We start from the raw sequence: 12,145 nt of genomic DNA, 5'->3' as shown, positions 1-12,145 counted from the left end.
GTAAATGATTTTCTGCTGTTCTAAATATGGAAACTCGCTGGTCACCGAAAAAACTATTCAATATTAATAGTTTGGGATGAAGTTTATACTGTCAAACATTATTTTTTGAAAACTATTTGAATTCTATTATGGCATCAAAATACATTCAAATGGGCGACAGTTGATATTACAATATGGCACCCAGTGTGGAGGTAGAAGTCATGAACACTTAACAACATCATGAGGTTTTCTGTCCAAGACAAGATGCTTATTACTGTTCATACTGAGTTATTTGCTAATAAAATTGGGACATGATTATAATGGAATCCCAATACATTTATGTGGGAACCAGTTGATATTACAAGATGGCGCCCAGTGTGGAGGTAGAAGTCACGAACATTTAACAACAGCTTGATTTTTTCTATCCAGAACACGACGTACATTACTACCTTGAGCTATTTGATAAGAAAACTGGGTATCCCATGAAACAAGTTTATAAAAAGAGTAAAAGGAAATCCTATGATAATCTCAAGGGCTTAATCCGAAAGGATGCATTATTTAGGCTTTATTCCAAAGGGTATGGTGGCACTTCTCAAATGCTTTAAGATGACTCTGTATTTGGCAAATAGTTGGAGGTGCTTGTCAATGATGTGAATTTCAGATGGAAGTTAGTTTGCCGATTCAGGACTGCTCGAAACTTCACTAGAACTAAAAACAATTATTAGAACTAAAAGCATACTAAGATGGTTGCTTGTTGTTAGTTTTAATGTGTACGCTTCGGACGGAATATGAAACTATTTTTGATCGGTCATTGAACTTTTTAAAGAGGTAATGAACAATGATGCACCTCTTTTACAGTTCACTTCAAAGCCTCATGAGCCAGACACCGTACATGGGTAAGTGAATTACATCTTGATATGACTGTGGTTTTGTTTTCCTAGGGGTATTTTTAAGTTTTTATTTATGAGTAAGGTTTCACACACCCAAATGCCAACATCTTAGGATTGTTCCATGAGAACTTTTGTGTGTTTTTTGTTCGTGGCACTTGAAAAATGTAACTAATGGCCAAAACTTTGCATAGAAGCATGAGAAGTTTATCACCTTAGAACTACTTTTCCACTCAATTGATTATTTTTTTATTTACACTGGAGATTTATTCATACTTTAGAATTGTTATACTTTATATCTGCCCTTTGTATGATGTATAAAGCGAGGGTGTGAATTGACTATACAGCATATTGGGTGTGGATTAAGGTATATTTCTCTGGAATGTTTACAAATGTGTGTTTTGATTATACTTTAGTGTTTCCACATGTTTGTAGTCACAGCATCTGGGCATACCGAGGACACTTTTTTATGAGAATATGCTCAATCACCCATTCCGAAATAAGTTGCATATGACTTCAGACATGTGATATAATATCTGTAAATTATATGGTAAAGACCATACTGATTGATCTTTTTAAAGAAATATTGTAATGTAATATGATATTTGTTAATATGCCGAAGTAAAGGAAAAAGTCATGTGAAATTCTGTCATTGTAAGTTTTATGAAATCTGTTCTCAGTTGATTAAAAAGTGATTGAACTAGTTATGTCCAAGTGGTCCTAATTTTATTTTGAAGATGAATTTAACCTGGAAAGGAAATCTTTCACAGAAGCTTGGGGTTGGGGTGATGAACAGCACATGTATATAATGATTTCAAATTGCATACATGTTGGAAAATAATGGTAATGATATCTCCTCTATGGGTACTCTGTCTGATCCTATATTGGTTCATCCTGCTATTATTTTGTAATTCAGTACGTTACTGACCTGATGAAGCTCTTGTATGACTAAAACGCATTGGCTGCCTTGGGTGTTTTATCATGAAGAAACTATTAATAAAGAACTGCTTTTCACAAGATTAGGTGGAAATTTCTGAAGCTTTATTACTTGGACACCAAAAGCTTATGCCTCCCCAGGAGAGGAGTAACGGAGGCGCAAAGAGGAGAAATATTTTTATTTCTCCTTGTTTTGAGCTTTTTCTTTTTGTGCTGTATTGTACATCACACATAGAAATAGGAAAATGCCTCTTGCAATTGTTCTTGTGCCGGAATGATTGCCTTCCTGCACAATTATCCCCACAACGCAGTCACCCTTGCACCATGGTGCAAAGGTCCCTGCATTGGCGCACTGCAGCCCAATGTGTGCCAGTGCAGGGGGAAAGGGAAAGGAATGCACTGTATCTCACAGATACAGAACATTCTTGCCCTTTTCTTTTGCCGTAGGGCAACGCAGCGGGAAGGCCTGCGGGACTGCACTTCTGGAAAAACTCTAAACTAAGGCCCAAAGTTTCTTTGCACTTGATGGAAAAAAATCTGAATCTTTTTTTATGTTGCAGCATACTGATTTATCCTTGTCGAAAGAATGTTTCAAAACAACCTAATTTAATATGTAAATTAGTAGATCAGAAACATAAATGCATCTTTCCCACTTTCCTTCTTTTTCTAAGTGAATAAAATATTGTTGAATAAGAGCTCACATTTTTGGATCAACCATGTCTTGATAAATGCTTATATTTCTGTCCAACAGCCATCACAACCTGGCAATAATTAACTTTTTGTTTTAATCGGTATGTCATGAATTCTATTTCAAGTTAATTCAAGAAGTATTTGTTTCCTTACTTCTCGTCTATGACGTTCCAGATATGTGCTTAGGTTACTAACTCTATTGTGTAGACAACAACTTTGCAAAGTTTTGCCAGAGCAAGTTCACAATTCATTGATACAAACAATTGTAAATCAGACCCCTATATACCAGCAGAAATTCTGAATTGTGATTGGCTCCTACCTGATTAATATCTACCAAGGAAATTCATAGATAGTACGGAAGACAAGTCCCATTAAATTAACAACACACGTACTGCAGGACCTTCTATTTCCCATGCCAGCTGCCTTTGAGAATCTCAGAGTTCTAATTCTTTTTTTTATTTATATACATTTTTTTAAATAAACTGTATACATTAACAAATACTTTTGCAGGGTTAGTCACAAGTTGGCCCTCACCTCTATCGTACCGACCCACGGTGCAAAGGCACAACTCAATGCAGAGTTCTAATTCTAATAAAGATTCTAGGCTGTTCACCAACTCACAGGATACACCTGCTGCAGGAGAACACCACATTGAAGTCATTTATGTTCTTTTTCAGCAGGCTGGTTGTTTATTCTATTTAAGCACATTCTTGCAGGCAGATGCAACCAATGACAACGGCAAATGAGAAAAACTAAAAAGAAAAATTAAATTACATGTAGAAGCAGCAACTTATCTAAAGTATCTCACTACCCATTGAAGTTCAAATAACAAATCTCCTCTCATGCATTTAAATGGAAGACATTTTAGGGGCTATTGTTAGCCTCTTTACATTTTTTCATGCCGTAAATTACTAAAGCATATACTCTCCCTGACTTTTTAAAAACCATTTGTTTTCTTTTTTGCATGAATATCCCAGTGTTCATTTACTCCAGAACACCCATTACAAGAGCCTTTAAATTCTCTGACATCTATTTAAGAATTACTCCCTTTTTCCTTGAATATACAATGTTAGCGATCTAGTTATTAATTAGAAATTTGCAGTGAAGCTACAGTAGAATAATGGGGGGTCTACTGATAGACTGCTGCTTCTATTGCAATTGCATATTTCACTTTGCATGTCATTTTTTTCAGACATTGATAATATTTGAGAATTTATAGAAAATGCATCATTACTTTCCCTTTCTACAGCATTAAATGTAATCTTTATGACAAAATGAAACCTTTAATTTTGTTAATTTACAGACGCCTTAAGTTCCTAGTATAGGGAACAAAGGCACAACTCAATGCAGAGTTCTAATTCTAATAAAGATTCTAGGCTGTTCACCAACTCACAGGATACACCTGCAGCAGGAGAACACCACATTGAAGTCATTTATGTTCTGTTTCAGCAGGCTGGTTGTTTACTCTAATTAAGCACATTCTTGCAGGCAGATGCAACCAATGACAACGGCAAATGAGAAAAACTAAAAAGAAAAATTAAATTACATGTTGAAGCAGCAACTTATCCAAAGTATCTCACTACCCATTGAAGTTCAAATAACAAATCTCCTCTCATGCATTTAAATGGAAGAAATTTTAGGGGCTATTGTTAGCCTCTTTACATGTTTTCATGCCATAAATTACTAAAGCATATACTCTCCCTGACTTTTTAAAAACCATTTGTTTTCTTTTTTGCATGAATATCCCAGTGTTCATTAACTCCAGAACACCCATTACAAGAGCCTTTAAATTCTCTAACATCTATTTGAGAATTACTCCCTTTTTCCTTGAATATACAATGTTAGCGATCTAGTTATTAATTAGAAATTTGCAGTGAAGCTACAGTAGAATAATGGGGGGTCTACTGATAGACTGCTAGTTCTATTGCAATTGCATATTTCACTTAGCATGCCATATTTTTTCAGACATTGATAATATTTGAGAATTTATAGAAAATGCATCATTACTTTCCCTTTCTACAGCATTAAGTGTAATCTTTGTGACAAAATGAAACCTTTAATTTTGTTCATTTACAGAAGCCTTAAGTCCCTAGTATAGGGAACAAAGGTGTAAGTAAAATATCAAAAGGGGACTGTGGTATCCATTGTGCTTCCACTACAGCAACAATGTAAACCTGACTGGAGGCCCGGCTGGGCAGGTTTTAACTGCAAAGTTGGCATGTCAACATAACCCTTTTCGATGGGCCCAAACCTTACTTTTAAATATTTGTAAGTCTCCCCTAAGTAGGCCTTTTTGCCCAAACGGCAGGGTTATTTATATTTAAAAGAAGGAGTCCTGGGAATTCTACAAGGGTATTCTTGTTGTAGTTGGGGGCTTAAAGGACTAACGTCAGAAGGTCAAATCTTTGACCAGAACCTGGTTGGTGTATCCAAACCGAGCTCCATAGCGGTCAGCTCCAAATTTCACCTAGATTCCGGTCTGCCACCATGTTTGATTATTATTTGGACTTTGTGACTCTGCGCTGTTTTTACTTAAAAATATTATAAAAAATGTATCTCCTGTTCTCCTAATTGAATTTTTGTTGTTTTGGTGGCATTTTGTGTATTCAATTTTCAACTTTTTTTTCAAATTCAGTTTGGGATTTGTTTTGTTTTGCATTTGACTTGCAGTGTGTTTTGATACCGCATATATTCTTTACACCTTGACCTATTTTACGCCCATCTGTCCTGTGTCATAGCTACCAGGCAGTTGAGCTCAGGTCAATTTGGTGATTTTGAGGGTTCACACTGACAAGGATTGTGATTATTACTTGGGGTGGGTACTTACCACCCTCCCTAAGACTAATAACCCAATGGCTTACACCCTCATCATTATGATTTGAATGACCTGCTAACCTCCTTTTGTAAATCATAAAAGTGGTTTCGTTCATAGCTAACCACCATTTTGCCATTGTAAACATTGTGAATTACATAATTGGAGGGTTTTTGACTTCAAAGGATTACATAAATTGCAATCCTAGTTCTTAATATTTTTAATTCTGATCTTCCAGGCTAAGAAGGGCCATTTTTTTTCAACTTCCTCATATTTTGTTTTGTAAACAAAGTTTATTGCGTCAATTGTCATATACAATGCAGAGCCCTGTAACCCAGAGGCTGACTGCTACATAGTACAATATGAATATTGCGCTGACTTTTAATATATGCATTTTACAAAAATTAAATAATAACCCCCCCCAATGCACTGTCCTTGCACCACAAAATAAGCAGCAGGTATTCGCCCGCCCATAGATGACAAATCCTGCTGGACCTTTTAGATCCCTGTACCACATTCCTGCCCAATTAACCCAGAACCACAACATCCCCCGCAGAGAGGGGCTCCAAGTGTAGGTCGCTATAAATTGCCCAACTCCTCTAGATCTTAAACTGCTTTTGCGGACACCCTCGAACTTGGCCAAGATCTTAGCTTCAATGTTCAGTAGACAAATGGGGCGAAATTATGCATGCTGGTCTGGGGGTCGGCCCAGCTTATGAAACATGACACCCTCGGCATGTCTCCAGGCTTGTGGGAGGCACCCACGTTCCCGCGCCTCTTCCACCACCCGAAGAAGATGAGGTCCCAATTTCATGGAGTATCTCTTAAAGAACTCTCATGGGTACCTGTTAGGACCCGGGTCCTTCCCAGGTCTTCTGCCATAAGCGGGAGATCCAGTTCTGCCCAAGCCTTATAGGAGAGTATCCGGGGTGGGAGTTCCCCCATAAAATGGAGGAATATATCCTCCGATAGGGATTCCCTCGGGGTATAAAGTTCTGCATAGCATTGTGCGAAGCTCTCCACTATGGCAGAAGCATCCCTCAGAGTCCTCCCATCGGTCCACAAAAGCCCTGGAAGAACCCGGGGGCGCATGACTCCCTGATATAGAAAATGGAGTAGTTTATTACATTTATCCTCCCACTGGTAAATCCTGCTATGCGACGCCAGCCATGCCAGTCGAGTTTCCTCCATCACTCAATCTGCATGTGTTTTTCTTGCCATCATCAACTGTTGATGCACCAGGGCACCCCCCTCCTTGCTGCCAGCTCGTTCCAGCTCCATTATATGAGACTCCGAGTGCAACAATGAGTCCTTCTTAACCCGGTGCGTGGTAGAGCAGTAGGCGATATCCACACCTCGTATTGTCGACTTCATGGCCTCCCATAGGGGTTCGGCTGCCACCCCTTAGCCGACAAGTGACTTCGCGGGACCAAACTGTAACATAAGCGCCAATGGTGAATGGTCCGAAAGACCCCTCAGAAGAATTTCTGCATCTCTCACTCTGACCACAAAAGCTGACTGTATGAATATATAATCCAACCCTGAGAACAATTCATGTACTGTAGAAAGATATGTATGACCCTGTTCCTCCCTAGTCAACCAACGCCAGGAGTCCACCCAGCCCAGTCCCAACTAAGCATGAGCGTGAAATCCGTTACGCTCGCGGATTTTGCGGATTTTCGGGAAATCCGCAATCCGCGAATTTTGTGGATTTCCCGCAAAATCCGCAAAAAAAATCTGCGAACGTGACGGGTTCAAAAGTTGAACCCACACTCATTTAACTATTTTACAATGGCGCCAGCAAGCTGCCAGCGCCGTTGTAAAATAGTTACAAAGTTAGCTTGCACAGGAACCACTAGATAAAACGAAGCAGGTGCTTCCTGTGCAAGCTAACTTTGTAACTATTTTACAACGGCGCTGGCAGCTTTCTGGCGCCATTGTAAAATAGTTACAGGGCTTCAGGGCGATTGCATAGTAACACACACATGGTCGCTCGAACTAGTTAATGCTCAAATTCAGTGACTCATTCATTAGCCCAAAAACAATCATGAGCGTCTTCGAGGCTGGACAGGTGTGCCTCTTCCCAAATGTACCGCGGAAAATCAGCTGTGATGCTGGATAGAGGCCTTTGCATCCTTGACTTTCACGAGCGCAATACCCGTGCTGTTCCTGTGACCAGGAGCTTCTTTCTCTTCGTGTTCGCACGGGTTGCTGCAAGTTCGCACACGTTTTGTACAATTTTGCAATTTGCGAAATTGTACAAAACGCGTGCGTACTTGCAGAAACCCGTGCGAACATAAAAAAAAATCCGCGCGGATTTGGCGAATTTTGGCATTCCGCAAATCCGCAAATTCGCGGATTGCCAATTCGCAAAATCCGCTCATACCTAGTCCCAACACCAGGGAAGATAATTTGGTGGTTTGGCAGGTTGCTGGCATTCCCCCGTTGCCATCTGTCCCCATCCATATCCATCACATCATTCCAGTTGCCCCTGATGACCGCCAGCTCATCCAGAAAATCCATCCACATAGTCATAATGCGCTGAACCAATGTCCAAGATAGAGGGGGGGGCATAGACACTACACAGCACTATCTGTCCTTCATAAATAGACCCCTGAATAAAGACGTACCTCCCCTGCATAACTACCCACGTCCTGGAATGGGTATATGGGACTCTGCGATGAATACAAATGGTGACCCCCCGGGATACCCTTGTGAGCCCAGAGTGGAAAACCTGCAAATAGCCATACCTAAGAAAGCAGAGGGTTTTAGTCCCCAACAGATGCGTCTCTTGCAACGTAAGGATATCAGCCCGATAACATTTGGCCTGATGAAGGATGGCCCCCCTCTTCACTTTGTCGAGCGCCCCCCCTGACATTTCAACTCACAATCTGAAGGGCCCCAGAAAGGAGCTTCGAACTAATTACAGGGGCAGGCATCTATAGAATTGGCAGCATCAAAGAGCAGGACATGTGACAACCTGTAAAGAAACAGCAGTAAAAGCAGCATTAAAACAGTGTGGTGAAATAATAGCAACTCCCCAGAATGTGGCACTTGAAGCAAGCAGCATTGAGAGAGCAGGTAAAAGCTCTACTTAATAATGATCCAGTGCACACAAAAAGCAGAAACATTCCAACACACCGCCAGCCCCTACCCCAATATCTCAAAACTACTGAAGTATCTGTCATGGTGAATGTGGCATGGGGAACCCAATGGGGGCCCCCCAACCTCCTCCACCATTGGATCCCTTGGAACCCACCCATAGTGCATGGGCTGCCCCCTGGACCGCAAGGGCCAATCGGGGATGGTAGTCCCAACAGTTGCTTCATCAGTCACATTGGATATTTATGAAAGTTCTCCCTCTGAGAGATTTCCTATTAGGTTACGGGGCCAGCTTCCCCAAGCAGGGCACTGAGGCTGATCTGCTGGCATCGCTATGGAACTGCGAGCAGCTTCTGGATCTTGATCGTCTGATTCCTTTGGATTTGAGCTAAGGAGGTCTGCAGACAGATTCATTTGTCGAGGAGTCCGACTCCAGCATGGGCGGTGTGTGTGATTGTACCCTTACTGTTTCATCTGTCCAATTGAAGACTTCTTCGGGTGAGTCAAAGAACAATGTGCATGACTGGTAAACTACCCACAACCTTGCAGTATGCAGGAGAGTGTACGGCAACTTTAAGTCAAGTAGACAAGCATTCACCACCATAAAAGACTGTCGCTTCTGCTGAACCAGTCAAGTATAATCCATAAACACAAGGATACAAGCATTGTCAAAATGCAGGGGGTCCTTAAGTCAGGCCAGTTTCCGGATAGTGTTCCAAACATGATAATTTAACATGTTTGCTATTACCGGTCAAGGCCTAGCTCCCTGAGGTGGCTTCTGCATGAGCGCTCTTTGTGCCCGCTCAATGACAAAGCAGCTAGACATTGATTCTGAGGGAAGCCAACTGATGAGCCAATTGGTCAGGAACTGTTCCATGTCTCCCCACCCACAGCTCATCCGGGAACCCCACAAAGCACAGATTGCTCCTCCGTGCCCTTCCTCCCGCATCTTCAACATGAGAAGCCAGGCCTCAAGTGTTGGTTTCCAGCGTCAGCACCTTTTTTCTCAATGTAGTAATAGAGTCCCCTACCTCCGAGACCCTGGTCTCAGCCACTGTAATGTGCTCCGTTGCATTCAGCAGGTCTTGTCGGAGAAGTAGGGCTTCAGAACCCACCTCCCCTATTTTGGTTTTCATAGCCGTTCTTGACTGCATGATTGCAGCCATGAGCGCAGCATTGTCCGGGACCCCACCCTGTGCGCCTCCTAAGGTGCTTTGTTTCTCTGACCCCGTGTGCTTGTCTTTTGTCATGTTGGCAATAAGGCTCCAATACAATGAGTTCACCAGCTAGATTGGCGACATGAAACTCCCACACAATACAGATCGGCTGAATCCTGGGTGCACAATAACCTCGCCTGCCCAAGTTCACTCAGTGTGGGCCGAGTTCAGTATGGCGGCTCCTGAAGCGATAGGACAAAGGAAGCAATCTCCTACCCACAAGCCGAACCAAGCACTTGCCTGGCCACCTCTGCAGGCAGGCAAAACTCCCCCCCAATGGGTATCCCCTCCTTGAGCAATCTGGGAAGCGTTGCACCTACCTGGGCGCAGTATTCATCAGACCTCTATAATGTTGTGGCTCAGCAAAGCTCCTCCAACGCCCGTCTCTCTGAGCCGATTCAAGTGCTGCCACAACTCCACTCAACACCCACCTCAAATTCTAGGGGTGCCCCAAGCATGTCTCCCTTGGTATACGGAGAGCACGTCACTGCAGCCCAGGATAACTCCCAAATCTGTCAACTCATGTTCGGGCTACACACAACCCGAGGAGTGCCACACAGGATATCTCGAGAGTGCCAGCACACCCTCCCTGCACGCAGCCTGATCCAGCTGCTGAATCTCTATAGGGGGACACAGGGGGGGAGAGGGAGCCCACGGCCCAGCCGGGAAAAGCCCTCTGATCCAGGAATATGGGTGTCACTGCAGTGTGTACAAGGCAGTCCAAGAACCACCTGCCCAAGGGCCTATAAATCGCCAGTATATGTGGGAGAGGTGAGAGCTTAAGTCACACTTCGACTGGTTATTACACTTCTCCCGCAGCTAGGACCAGATATGGCACATTTCTAGAGCCCCCGGTACAGGTTCAGGCTGGAATGCAAAAGTGCAGCACAACTGCGCCACTGCAAGGTGGCGTCACTCAGCCCCCCCATGTGTGTGGCTGGATCCGGCCACCGAGATAAAGGTTGGGTTGAGAGAATGGGGCCAGCTATCACCCCCAGGATAGTCCGGTACGCCGAAGGGCCCTTCAGGACCCTGACCCCACGGGGCACCGTACCCTTCATGGCATGGTGCAGCCACCGAATCTCAGCAAGGGAGCATAGTGAAGGGGGCCTCCAGCACACTCACCGGTCCGCTACCTCCCCGCAACAGCAGCACCACCAGTATGGCAATCCCTGCCTCAGGGCTGCAAGCAGGGGCCGACGACCAGCACTCAAGCACGTCCTCACGGGGAAGGGCAGTGCCTCTGCTCCAGCCAAGCTCCCGTTCAGCCAATGCCCGCACCGCTCTGCCCCAAGCTCAGCCACAGGGCATACAGGCCATGCCTTCAAATTGCACTGGACTGGTCGGTTTTGCCGTTGCTGTGTTCCCTTGCTGTTCTACACCCCCTCAGATGACTTTCAAGGCAGACAACGGAAATGAAGCAGGATAAATTCAGGATGTTATTGAGGGGCTCAGTGCAGCTTGCCTAAAACGTGACTGCCATGATGGCTCGCTGGGCCACGCCCCCCAACTTCCTCATATTTAATAAATATATAAGCTGTTGCAGCACTTCCAATGTTAGCCTTTTAACCTAAATGTGATTATATTTTCACGGGATCCTCTGTTTTCTGATTTACTCTTGGTAGGACTTTCTCATATAAGTATTGTTTTGAGTATTCTGCTTTGATCTGGGTAGCCTGGAACAAGGGTTTGATAGACTTTACATCTCCAATCACATACAAAAGAAATTAAAATATTGTAAAAAAATTGCAATGGGAATATACGCCCTTATAAATATTTTAGTGTCCATATATAAGCCCCATATAAATATTTTAGTGTCCATTTGAAGTCTTCATGATGAATCGCCTAAAGCCTCCCAGATTTTCCTAGCTGAATCAGAGCAGGACCAATAGGTGTCTCCCTATATTTAGAATATGGAGTGGAAAGAAATGTATTTTCTCAAAATTGAATGACATGTCTATTCCAAGATCGTAGATAAAGGGGTCGAGAGGAGCCACGTCCCTCCAATTGTACATCTGCCTCCCTAAATCAGTATCCAAGAAACAGATAGATGAGAGTTCAGATTCACTAACTTTTCATGTAGAGCTGCATCTACAGTTGTTGCACTGCATTGCTTGAGAAGGAGAGAGCAGGACAGTGACATAACTACTAAGATATAGTGCTGTTTTCCTCTCTCCCAGCACTGACACACTTTAGGCTGCCATGTGCCAATGATCACACACAAAGAGGACTGAAATTGGAGTGTTTAGAGTCCCCAGCTGTGTTTCTCCAGACTATAACACTATGCACAACAGATACAGAGAGGGTCCAATAGAAGCACTAGTTGGAGGGACACACTAATCCTCCACAGAACTTAAGTAGAATAAATAAATACATTTCCTGTTTTTTATAATGGAATCCCTTACCAACCCAAAGGTATATATGAGGAATCTTTTGCAGGTGTTTGTGTTGTGCGCGTAGGTGGTTTTGAGTGCCTCTGCAAATGCACATGAGGATTTTGTAGGAAACCAGTCACACAGATA

The sequence above is a fragment of the Lissotriton vulgaris genome, chromosome 6 (assembly GCF_964263255.1).
Source record: "Lissotriton vulgaris chromosome 6, aLisVul1.2, whole genome shotgun sequence".
Classification (NCBI taxonomy): Eukaryota; Metazoa; Chordata; class Amphibia; order Caudata; family Salamandridae; genus Lissotriton; species Lissotriton vulgaris.
Note: the sequence above shows the minus strand (reverse complement) of the source record.